This window comes from Heliconius melpomene, chromosome 19 (genome assembly GCF_056956725.1).
Source record: "Heliconius melpomene rosina isolate 202511_hmr_F chromosome 19, ASM5695672v1, whole genome shotgun sequence".
Taxonomy (NCBI): Eukaryota; Metazoa; Arthropoda; class Insecta; order Lepidoptera; family Nymphalidae; genus Heliconius; species Heliconius melpomene.
The window spans coordinates 713,290-727,142 of record NC_140407.1 but is presented as its reverse complement, the minus strand read 5'-3'; the positions used below and the strand labels follow the sequence as shown (position 1 = coordinate 727,142).

The following is a 13,853-nucleotide window of genomic DNA, read 5'->3' as shown; positions in this document are numbered from 1 at the left end:
GGCCAAAGCGCGGAACTTGGACTTAGGAGCATTTTTCAGTGCTATCTGTACCAATTCCAATTAAGATAACAATATTTTTAAAAGAATTTCGCTAAACATTCTTATTTAAACTTACAGTAAAAAAATACAGTTTCAACTTATCCTTTTATCTGTGTACAATAATGAACATTTCTTATTAAATATAACTTGAGTATTTTTCCCAACGTTTGTAATTGAGGGTGAGGGTGTTAAGTAGTTATGATAGAAAAATATCTTAAAAAACGTATAAAAAATTAAACGTTGCGGGACTCGAACCCGACGACTTATAGATATTTTCAAACAGGCGTGGGTCTCTTTTAATAGCTTGAAGCTGTATTTCTCACAATGCAGAGTAGGAATAGTGCGAGTAACGCGTATGAGCATTCCACCTTATGTAGACATAGTCATATAAAACACCGGTCAAGTGCGAGTTGGACACCAAAGGATCGAGGACACGAAACCATCGAAGGTTCAGTCATTCTGTACCAATTTCAGGATTGTAGTATAGCTTATAAAATACAAATATAAGTTTGTAATGTTTTTCTAAGAGATCGCTATTAATTTCTACTCTTCGGATCTTTATTTAAATAGTAAGTTCTCACCTCGTACCAAATTTCATAACTGTAAGTTTACGGGAAGTTTACCTTTAGGTTTTGTTTACAAAGCTAATTTCATACAAAATGCACCAAAAATGATGCATAAACGCAGATATATTTTGATTGTTTTGATTTAAAATAAAAGCTCGTTGGAAGTGTTGTGTTGTTTAGATTCATCTTGCCGCGATCTTGACCTCGTCAGAGATAAACAGACGAACAACAAAGTGTTATTACAAGGGTTTCGTTTTTTTTAAATACACATCCCTAAATTATTTTTAATAGATTGTCTTCAAAGCCTTCCTGACTTTAGTATCAGTATTCATCAGTGTATTACTCCGTGTATACTTGTATTTGCCTTACATAATATTTGTAGTAAGAACTTTACACTGTAACATTGCTTGACCTAGAAATGAAATAAGAATTTTCTTATTGTAAGCTAGCTCTATGCAATAAAATGTTATATTTATGTGAGACCTACGTAACATTTACTTTGGTATACGCTAAAGCCAAATAGTACTCTTAGAAAGCCCGTTATATAAATAATATATTCTATTAGCTGCTGCTCTCAACTTCGTTTGTGCGAACTATTTTTTTTACCTTCATGGCGTTTCCTGCATATAGGCAGAGGGAACCAGGGAACCCAGTATTAAGACACTTCGTTATATTAACGGCGTTTCTCAACGCTGCGCTTTGTGGGAGTGGGAATCGAACGCACAACCAACGCACAACGTCGTCGCGCTTACAGTAGGTAAGCTCAAGGTAAATACTCTTGACAGACGGACAGACCGACAACAAAGTAATCCTATAAGGGTTCCATTTTTACCTTTTGAAGTACGGAACCCTAAAAATTCAACAAATTTTGATCTTGTTGGTAAATATAATTGTACTTTATATCGATTACACTTCACCGATCCAATCCTGCAGCATTTTCAACAAAAAAAAATATTACATCCTTTTAGTATTCATTCTAGTACCTTTGATTAAGTGTGTCAGTTGAAACTGACGTTAGAAAGAGGTGGAAACCTCTTTCAAACCATCCTTTACAGTCCATAAATAGAAAAACAGAAAAAACCTAGCCCATTTATTGGAGAGGAATTGGAAGTGAAAAACATTGCAACAATTTTTAATGTAGACTGTTTTTTGTGTACCAATTTATGAAAGCTTATGAAAGGTGTTGGATTCATTTGATGATAATTTTGTTTAGTTTCACGTATCCTGCATTTCAGACCCTGCCGTGCGTGATGACCCAGAACCTGCATTTAGGTAGGGTTAGAAAAGAAAACCTATCAAGAAAATCAATTATTCTAGATATTGTGTGTTGAGAGGCTGAATTTAACGCCAGGTCTTCTTCAATACCAGGGCGATGAAATTCAAATATAATTTTTAAATAAATATTTCGTTTTCTCGAGTGGGGTTCGAACCCACAACCAGTCGCGTTTAGAGTCACACACTTGTGAATTTGCGCCACAAGTATAATATAATTATATAATATTAGTAATATAAAAAAAATATAATATAAAGAAAAATAATAACCAATCATAGTATTTCCCCCATACTTTACTTGAACTAAGAAGAACTTATATTGAAAATCCCGAAAAATGTATTCTATTCCTTTTGCAGAACGAGACCGAGGGATTACAAACGGTTACGTAGTTTTATTATGGGATTGAATTTGCCAATCTACTTCGATTTTCCTCTGGCCAGATAAAGGCGAGGTCTATTAGGAAATTTTAAATTTTTTACATCTTTTCACTCTAGCTTTGATTTTGTAGATTATTTTTTGTAGACAGCTTTGTTTTTAACCAAAGGTAAAAACTGAGGGGGTGTTATAAGTTCGACGTGGTTGTGTTTGTGTCATACACATATAATATGCATCTGTAGCGGTGCAGCTCTCAAACAGATCAATCGAATTTAATTACAGTTTTTCTTGTTTGAAAGGTGACTTAATCAAGAAGGTCCTTAGGTATGATTCAAGAATATAATACAGTCTCCTTCTTGTCGTTTTTTTTTACTTTTTGGAACTTTTTGTGTCGGAGGATTTTAATTACTGTTATGTAGGTACCGTGGTTATGTGATGATCTTATCAACTGAGACAAATCTGGCTAAACGCGATGAGTTAAAATTCCAATTTACAATTTACTTATATTTTGACGTATATTAAATACGTAACTCCACGCTGTATCCCTAACGGAGTAGTCAAAGAGAGTGCTATGGCCAAAAGATACGGTCTCTACGTACCTCTTTCATCTCGTCCACTGTCAGGTAGATGACAGAGGATGCGGCGAAAAAGTGTACGGCCCTCTAGTTATATGCCCTCTAGTGTGGCTTATCCTCCTCATGCTTTTAACGTGATCTTTGTCCTCCAGTATCTTTGATAAAGTGTTTACGAAGGTCAACCGAGTTCTTCCCCTATCTCTCTTACCGCCCACTTTTCTATCATAAATCTTTTGGGCCATTCTTTCATCACTTATTTCTTTGACGTACCCAAACCAGCTGAATACGTTCTTCTTCATTCTCACCGTGACCACCTCGCTAATACATGCCATTCTGTGTATCTCTTCATTGCGGATTCGATCAGCTAAGCCATAAATTCTACGAAGAGATCGCATCTCCACAGCATTCATGTTTCTTTTATTCTTCTTCTGTAATACCCACGTTTTGCTGCTGTACAATAGCGTTGGTATAAATACTGCATTTTGTACGGCCACTTCACCGTCAAATCATTGCAACTAAGGCACCATTAACCCTGTTACCGGCAGCTGTATGCTTTTGTACATATTAACAAGCGTATATAGAAAACTATTCTCTCAGGGTTTCCAAGAGGCATGGGTTCAAGTCTTGCTAAATAAAAAAGTATATCTATATATATAAAATCAAAAGGTCACTCACTCATCACGAAATCTTAGAAACTATAAGTGCTAGGAATCTGAAATTTTGCATAGGAGTTACTTATAGGACGTAAGTGCTCGCTAAGACGGGAATTTGCAATATTCGACTTCTAAGGGGTTGTTTTTGGGGTCGAAAGTTTGTATGAAACTTCGTTACTACAAATGCTAGGAGTCTCAAATTTTGCATAGACGTCACTAGGACGTAGTCATGGAGACAGAAATTAATAATAATAACATAGTTCACGCGGGTGAAACCGCGAGCGGGCCGCTAGTATGTATATGATTTTTCTAACAATAATTTTCTAGGTACAGCTAAGTTTTATATTTTCAACTTCTTAAAGCTTACTAACACTAGCTAATCTACACACAACGAAAGTAGATTTAGATCTTATTGGGTTAAAACGTAAAAGCTTAATGCTTAAGTCTAGAGCGAAAGCTTAGAAGGAAGCTTTCCTTCCTTTCAGCACTAACCTGAGATCAGGGATAAAAGTGATTTATTACTTTAAAATCATCTCAATTTTAATTCTGATTTCAATGGAAATTAAAGACAAAAAATATTTTGATGTAATTTTTATTAATTGATTTAAGAAGGAATAGTACATACTTATTTTGTTATAAGAGGCCTTCGTGGTGCAGTGGCACAGATATATGATTCTCACTCGGGGGAATGTAATATTTTCATGTACTTGGTACTTTCTGGTAACAAGTTAAAGCGCGACGTTGAGTTACGCCTCTCAACAGAGTCTTTGCAGTAGATTTCTTATGTCTACCCTGTTATGTATGTTTTATTTTCAGAGTCACCCACATCGGAATTTGCGTCACACCGTTCGGAAAGGTATTCGATCGGAATACTTCACAGTTCACACGCTTAGCATAATTACTATATGTTTTAGATTCGAAAAATCTATACTAATATAATAAAGCGGAAGAGTTTGTTTGTTTGTTTGTTTGAACGCTAAGATCTCTGGATCTACTGGTCCGATTTACTATGTTTTTGTTTTGTATGAAATCTGCATTCTTCAGAAGTGCTATAGGCTATATAATATTACATTACACATATATACTAATAAATTAAAATACTTTCTAATTTGACATGCAATTTATTCTGCCATGTTAATAACAACCGTCGTTGCTAAGCACCGGTTTGCAAAGTTTCTTTGTTGTTTTAAGAAAACGTCACCCAAAATGAACTTATATTTTGATATTCATCCTTATAAAAATAAATATATTATATAATATTAATTAAATATTCTTATAGTTCAAGCAGGCGTAGCCGCGTCCGGGTCCACTAGTCGAGATATAAAAGAAACTAAATGACTATTTATGTGAAAGGATTGCTGCGCGTTCAATACAATTTGTGCATGTTTCAAGCCATACGATACAAAACACTTACAGAAGTGATAGCGGTTATCACTACTGTAAAATTTTCGAAACGTCTGTTTCATAAAGTATTTTCAAAACGAAATATATTTTTTACAATATTTTCTGTTTTTGGTAGCTCAAGGATCATCAATTAAAGTGAAATTGACCGCACCGCGTAATCATCAAGACATTGAATATGGAAATCAACACCGCGCTTTGTCTTATTACCAGTGCGAGGATGTGAAAAAGACCATTCCACTGAGTAGGAATCGAACCCACTGTCTATTTCTGTCGTGTTTACAGTCAGACACCGTGCCAGTAGGGTAAATTAGAGCAATTATTTCCATTCATTCGAAACTAAAATAAATTAAAGCTAAAATATCGTAGGTATGCCATTATAGTTGATTCGAGAGGCTGAAACTTTCAAATTGATTTTCCGTTACAGCGGCAATAGTTTAAATGGGTTTCAAAATTTGTTGTGAAAGTTGAAAAACTGTCGTGTTTTTATATTGAGAAAAAAAAGGAAAATTTTAGTTCATTATTTGGTGAATGATTCAATAGACTAAGTATTTCTTTGCTTGAAATACTCGTACGTTGTTGTTGGAATATGTGTATTAGCTTTCACTTGCTACTTTGCTTACGTGGTCACATAGAAAAAGCTACAATGAAATGTAATATATTATATTATTATTTATTTTATTTTTTTATTTATTTATTTATTTATTCTTTTCTTCTTTTTCTTCAGAAAAAAATTGAACTCTTACATAATAATTCAATGGTAAAACAAATAAATAAAAAAATTACGTAATCAATGATTATAAGAATTCTCCTGTTTTTCCTTGAGGCATTTCATGTTGACTGGTGGAGCTCAACGTCGTGCATTTTAAAAAATGTAAAATTTTTCATTCCCTGTGTGGGAATCGAACCCATAACTGTCACGTTTACCACGATGGCCTCAAGTGTCACAAGTGCAGTGACTTCTATTCCTTCTTACTTCATTTCTCTGTTCTGTTCTATTCTATTATTTTATTATTAACGCTGTGTCCCACATGTAATGGACTTAGGAAACCTTAAGAAAAATCGTACTTTACGTTCCGCCGAGTCTTCAAGTCATTACGTATAGAGTACGGAACTCAACGCCACCCATTGGCCTATAACCAGAGCGAGAAAATAAAAAAAGTCATTCCCCCGAGTGAGAATCGTACCCACTACCATCGCGTACTGTATCATTACAGTCATATACGCCACAACGCCCTCAATTACGAAATACCTATTGAATTTCACAGTTATATACAAAGCAAATCTCTACAATTTTGTAGAGCCGTCTTTTTAACAAACAAGCTAGGTCAGAAAATTCGATATCCCGAGGGATTATTTAACCAAGTCTTTATAAGATTTTCTTTGAAAGCTGAATCTGAAATCTCGAGTTTAAAGTATATTATAGAACAACAAGCTAAGTGTAGGTACTAGGTGTTGTTTAAAGGAGGTATTTTAAAAGGGGTTTTTCGCTGCTCATATACATGATCATTATTAAATTCGCTTTCATCAGTTTAATATAATATGAATATTGTTTTTTAAAATGAAGTGATTAATACTTCTATACACATATTTTGTATTGTCAACGTTAATTGTCAATACCATATAAAAGTTAACATAAAAAGCTTTGTTTTATTTCCAATTATTATGGCGAAGTACTCTTTTCTATTAACATTTTCGTTCCGCTAATACCTTGTTCCCACGAAAATGTAATCAATTTATTGTTTTAAAAAAATATTTTTTATATAAAAAATGAAACAGATTGAAAATATTATTGACTAACGGTCACCTGTGGCTTTATCCGTGTAAAATAACGGAAATAACCAAAAATTGTGTTCGACAAATGATCGAATTCGTGGTTCCCCACTTTCCCCCGACTTCTAGAGGCCGCAATGCCTCTATATTGAGCTGCGAAACTTTACTTTGCCTGATTACCAGAGGTAGGAAACGGAAATATTAAATATTCCATATCCTCGAATGAGAACCGAACCCATAAACTGGTGGGTAACATTGACATAATTAATATAATATAATTTAGCCTTCCTTTATAAATAGACTGTCATAGAAAACAATTTTTCAATTGAATCAAGTAGTTCCTGAGATAAGCGCGTTTAATTAAAAAATATCTTCAGTCTTATTATATTAGTATAAATTATCATAGTTTTTGCATATTGGATTACATTCATTACAAATATCAAGATCCAGATTTTAAAGAAACGGGCCTCGAGCCCGCGCCTCTGCGATACTGTCCAAATGCTTGTCGTTAATTTATGCCATATGTATATGCATGTAAAGCTAGATAAGATATTATTATAAGCTTACTATAACCTATTTTTTAGCATCTTTGTAGGGAGAATTTTACAAAATTACCCTATCCAAAGACTACTAGCAACTGGACCTAAAATTGTTATTCGACAAGAGAGAATGCTACTTGTTAAATACTTCTATTTTTAAATGTATGGTGTATATATTTGAAAAATTTTAATAAAAATGTTCAGGTATATAATTCAAAGAGTTACATGTTCTAAGTCCCGAACAAATCCTGTCTACAAAATGAAATTTCAGAGAAAATAGCTTCCAACAAGTTTTACCTAGATTAGAAGGATATCCCAGATGCATGACTTAAAATCTTGTTGCATATACATTTATGTCAAATTCAATAACACATATTGTTCATATAGAAAACTGATAACAACCGAAGAATTGTTTTTATGTAGATATTTTAAAGCATCATTGAGATTCATTTTCGCATCCAAGTTACATCACTTTTTACTAAGAGATCAATCGAGGTTTCCTCTGCCTCTCTTACTTCATAAATATATTTTTTGCTATGCCTTTCGTCACTCATTACATCGACGAGCCAAAACCACACGAGCAGGATCTACTTCATTCTTCTCGTTTACACCTGCCGCTCTGTGTATCTTTTCATTGCACATTCGGTCAACCAAATTGAATCTGAATATGCTACAAAGAGATTGCAATCTTCATTATGCATTTTTCTTTCTTCTTCTGTTATACCCACTATCAGCACAGTACAGTCAGCTAAAGTCTCAACAGCACTGATAATTCTGTTGATAATCATAATAAAGCGAAAGAATAAAAAGTGTATTTCAACTCAAATTATGCATGGCTACGAAGAATGTATGACAACCATGTATCTTTTTATTTAATACGTATTTAATAGTAATATATTATCTAAGCGAAAGTATTACAAGTTAACTTGCAAAAACGCCTCAACAAGATTCCATTATTAGATAGAATACTTTAAAGTTGTTACTAAATTCTCGCAATAACGAAACAGCGAACTGCACCAAGTTTTATTAGAAGCAGATTGCACTGAAACATGTCTGAAACTTTAATATAAGGCTGACGGTTAGAAATGTGAAACTAAAACCTTGTAGAAAATAATCTTAATTGGAGATGACGGTAGCCTGTTTAAATGTATATCTTTGGCTTTGTTTATAATTACTTCTTTAAGAATTATTATAAAAGCAGCTTTACGTTTTTCCCGTAGGTATTTTGGAATTTCGGAATTCTCTTAATATTTTTCTACATTTCTCAGTATGCAATGACTCCGCCGATATGCCAAAGTTCAGCATGCTACTCCGTATTGTATACCTCGCATATTCTATTGCTTTCTTCGCCCACATATCTTCAACCAGTATCCCGCACAGCAGGGTAGGCTGAGGAAATCTAGTGATACCCCGTTCCCATTAAGACACTTCGGTTTTCCACTTTCCACCGAAATCTTCAGGCATTGTATGTTGAGTAGCGGCCTATAATGTCACGCTTCGCTTTGCCTCATTACCAGAGCGAGGAAATAAAAATGTTAAATATTTCACTCTCCCAAGAGGCACCTCGGTGTTCGCAAGTCGCGGTCCGAGTCTCAAAGGAGACGCCCTTGCGCCACCGTGTTCTCTTTTGTTGGTACCTTCCATGGTAGCCATGCCAAGGTCAGAGCTCGTCTAGCTCGGCCTCCCCAAGCCCGGTGACGCTGTAGGGGCCGATATGGCAAACAGCATACTGCTCATTCGAAAAACGAAAACAAGAGGCACCAGAACCCACAACCGTCACTGCCCCTGCGCCACGATGAGCTCAAAAATTATAGATAACTAACAATAAAAAAATATCATAATCCATACCTTCCATACCTATATTATAAATTCGAAAGTAACTCTGTCTGTCTGTCTGTCTGTCTTTTACGCAATCAGGGCCAAACCGCTAATTTAATTGTGATAAAATACTCATATAGAGATACTTGAGGGTCCCGGGATGAACATAGGATACTTTTTTTTCTCATATTTGTAATATTTTCGATATATACCAATATATTAAAATAATTAATTTGACAAGCAATTTATTCCGCCATGTTAATAACAATTGTCGCTACGCGTTGCTAAGCAACAGCTTACAAAGTTTGTTGTTTTAAGAAAACGTCACCCAAAGTGAGTTTGCTTAATGCATACATGGCGCGCGCTGATATAGATTTGTATACATTAACAAAAATTAGATGATTTCTATAATTTCTATTGATGATTTCTATAATTTCTATTGATGATTTCTATTTAAATTCATCCTTATGAAAATAAATATAATAGTCACTTTTAGCATTTCATCTAGATGGAAATTATAGTTTACTGTATAACATTCTAATAAATAATTAAGATGCCACTGATTCCAAATGATCTAGCCTACGAGTGGTATAGCATGACCGACGCGAACGGGCAGATGACTTTGATGATTTTGTAAATTTTTATATATTTTCGAATTACTATTATTTTTTATGTAATTATTTGCTGCTTATAATTAATTTATCTCAGTTCGGTTATCTATACAGATGTTATACACTTAAAATATCGTAATTTTAATCATTTGGGATTTTATTTAATATTGTTCGCAAAAATTAATAATTATTTAATATAGAAAAATGTTTAGTACGCGCGCACGGCAAAGTTTAGGTACTTTTTCTAATATTAAGAATTTCCTTTAGTTACTTTTACTTCTTTTGTTTGTTCATTTCGGTTACTCAGATATTTTTTCTAATAATAAATCTCCACTTATTATTATTTTTTAACTTATTTTAATTATTTAGGCTTATATTTTCGCGGGCGTAGCCGCGTCCGGGCCCACTAGTTCTATCATATATTACTCTTTAGCCAACACTCAACATACTTGTTACAATAATGAAATAATTCAGTGCTACTTTTGACTTAAGTGGAAATGGAATTAATCATTGAAATTTATTACTGAACTGATAATTAATTAAATTAGAATATCCAATATTTTATGTATACTCTACACGCCAAATTGGTATTTTTTATAGCTTCACGCTGTATCCCGTAATTAGCAAGGTAGGCTGAGGGAATCTGGGAACCTAGTGTTGAGACACTCTGTCCATAGATATTTCCATTTCCCATTTTCCGCCAACTTTTGGAGGCATTGTGTGTTGATTGGCGGATATCCGCGCCGCGTTTGCCTAGTTACCAAAGCGAGGTAATGAAAATATTTCATTTCCTGGAGCGGGAATCGAAACTGTAACGTCTCGCGTTCACAGTCGCACCCTTGTACGTTTTCGCTACGACTGGCCTATATAAAAATATTTTATAGTAAAATACGTAGTTTGTCTCATTGTAATTTTTCTGGTCAAGGCCACTATGGATGGCAGAATTTCATCTTTCATACAGCTTTTCTGTTGAAAAATGTTTGAAACATTTTTTTTACAGAATTTTAGTTCTGATATAGGGTTATATTGTATGTGTCACTCGATGGTTGTGGGTTCTAATGTTACTGAAGGGATTTATAATTTATACTAAATCTATTTTGTATACATACCTATATAAGACTCTCCCGTTGCTAAATGACTGACAGACTTACGGGAACTGGAAAAATCGGATTTCACGTTTTGTAATTTACGCAAAAAAAATACAGGGCACACCCACTTTAGCATATAGAAGGCGCATCTAATGAGGTGTAAGAGTGTAGAAACGGGATAGTGAATGACAGATAGTCAACTTTAAAAGGAAATAAATGTAGTGGGCATTTTAATCATTTTTTTAACTTCACTCTATATTCCGCACATAAGAGGGTAAGTTATATCAATATCGCTGCTGGAGATCGCACCCACGATCATCATTTTTCTATTCAATCGCTTACTATTTCTCTTATAAGAAACTCTAGAAAAATAGCAACAATACAAATCGTCCTTTATCTCCAACCTCTAACAAATTAATTAGAAAATCTCAACTAACAACGTTATGACCGGGATCTAATAAGCCACCGAGTTGGAAAGTATTTTTTCACTCGTCTATAAACAGAAGAGGCGCTAAATTTAAAGTATACGGGTATATTCTATCTCAATATACACACATTATAAAAGACTTACATTGTTATGTGACTTTACTCATGATTAATTATTGTAATTTAGTTTCTATATATAACGGATATCTCAAAAAATCTCTCTTTAGTCATTTCTTAAAATTAAGTGCAAGTGAATTTTTGTGAAATTTTTCTGTTCTACAATGAAATCCGTTCTCTGTGCCTACTGAATGAAAGAAACCACAAAAGTATCATGTCACAAAAATGTCATCTTACACATAGTTTTCCACATAATTTTTGAAATATTGCGTGTTGAGTAGCGGTACTCAACGACAGGATTTGTCTATTAGAGCGGGGAAATAAACATAACTCATTCCACCCAATAGTAATCGAACTCCAAAACGTCGCCCTTGAAGCTAAGTAAAAGTGCCGCTGCGCCACAAGGGCCTCATATATTTAGTAAAAAAGTAAAATATATAAGAAGTCCACATATTCTATTCAATGCTCTGTCATTACGTGGCTCTATTGAGTAATTTTTAAAATATTCACTTAACTTACTTTATCTTTTGTTATTATAATCGTTTGTTAGCTTATGGTTTTAGCGGACATGGATATGTTTCTTAGTGACAGACTGTGATTTTTGTAACACGTTTTGGAATATTTTAACTTCAATAAGATTGAGACAGCGTCTAATTATCAAGGCAATGGTAGTGGGGTCAAATTCCAATTTTATATATTTTTTTCATTACCTCGTTATGGTAGACATCATTGAATTTCGCTATTCAACTTGAAAAATTGGCGAAATATGGGATGCGGGGTGATTTAATGCTAAGTGCCCTCTGTCTTGCTATTCCGTACTTGCGTAATTGGCTAGAGCATGTGAAATAATTTAAGTGCAGGTTCTATTCTAGTATAGTGATAACAAAGCGAGACGTTGAGTTCCGTCACTCAACTTACAACGTCTGCAGAATTCGACGTTAAGTGATGATTCCCAGGTTCCATCTGCCTACCCTGCCATGCGCGTGACATGAAATTGGTTAGTTAATAAGTTTTTTCATTATATTAGCTGTTTTACTTCTATCATTCCCCACATTAACATTACAATTAGACATTAATTGTACCGGACGATCTACCAGTCATATACAACTCTTAGTTATTTTCATCTGACCAAGCGAAATCGCGGATAAAGGCGAACTAAATATAATATTTTACTTAAATTCTATATAAAAATATTGTAAAGATACAATTTTCTTCCATTTTTGCTTGATTTAGCTCAATTATTTAATTTATTACCATTCAACGTATGACTCATAGGACTCGTCCGAAGACGACAGTGCCAAGATCTTTGATTCAAGTGTACGTACATCACTATTATTTGTCCAAATGAACATTATATATAGAACGTTATGCATCATTTTGTAACAGAATCCGGAAACAATGTTCATTTATTTTATTGACCTAAATGTAATATTTTACAATTGCAAGATAATATTTCATATAATTTTGATATTTTTTTAATGAAAACGAAGTTATTTTTTTAAATCATATCTATAGGTCACAGACTAGGCGACATATTATGTTAGAATATAACGAAATAATGCTTGAATTTTATCAAAATCAGTCCGGCCTTTATATTTTGCTAAGTTATCATAATATTTGTATATTAAGATTTTTTTTCACGAATAGATTTTCAAATATATCAGAAGATGAAAGAGATATTTATAATTTTCTTTACATTATCAAATTAGAACGCAAAATTTGATAAAAACCGTCTGAAACATAAAAGCGTAGTAAATTAATTTTATTTTACTTACTCTTAGATGTCAACAATTATATTTAAAAACATTATATATATATAATGTATATAGAATATATAAAATTAAGTTAGTTTCTGAAACATGAGATTTATTTTCAAATATTAATTTAAAAATTACTATTTTTCTTCAAAATTATCAATTATCAATCACCTTTTATCTGCGAATTGTTCATATTAAAAAAAATTACGAAATTTTTCAATGTCATACTGCAGATAAAAAGCTATACGGACAGACATGCATACATACATATATATATATATATAAAAAAAATCCAACACACCTTCCCAAACTGTTCTCCAAATATCACTTCACTAGAACATTCTTTAGAACCACTGTCACCAATTAATAATCCACTTAAACAAAAATAGCGGCATATTGTAGGAAAAGCGAAGATTTTTTCTATTAATACGTTTGCATAGACACGTGCACACACCGCGACGCTCCGAGACCGACTGACCTGGGAGCTACGGTCGCGGGAAAACGCGGGAAATGGATGAGTTTGAGCGTTTTCTTTTTTAATTTGAACGATTTTTAAATGAAATATGATGGCAGCGATTGTTATTTTTCGAGCCTTTTTATTTTATTTTGCTTTTTGTTATCTGTTGGATAAAATGTTGTGTGGTGATCTTAGAATTTAATTGTTGAGTAAACTAAAAGCGCTCTTGGCGCAGTGAGAGAGCGGTCGACTGTAAAGACGACGGTTGTGGATTCGATTCGCACTCGGGGAAAATATTATATTTATTTTCCTATTTTAGCTCTAGCAGGTAACAGACAATGTCTCGACAGACGGGCAGAAAGGCTAGACTGGAGTGTCGCAACAC

At 33.7% G+C, this 13,853-nt stretch overlaps 1 protein-coding gene across 1 annotated transcript in view; it reads right to left on the bottom strand.

Moving 5' to 3' along the window:
- The window catches only part of LOC146528220 (octopamine receptor beta-2R), a 113,533-nt gene extending 100,062 nt beyond the window's left edge, over window positions 1–13,471 (bottom strand). Inside the window, exon 1 of the mRNA XM_085202597.1 lies at window positions 13,313–13,471. The gene's annotated coding sequence lies outside the window, so the exon portion shown is untranslated. The remainder of the gene's footprint in view (window positions 1–13,312) is intronic.
- Between the last annotated feature and the right edge of the window lie 382 nt (window positions 13,472–13,853).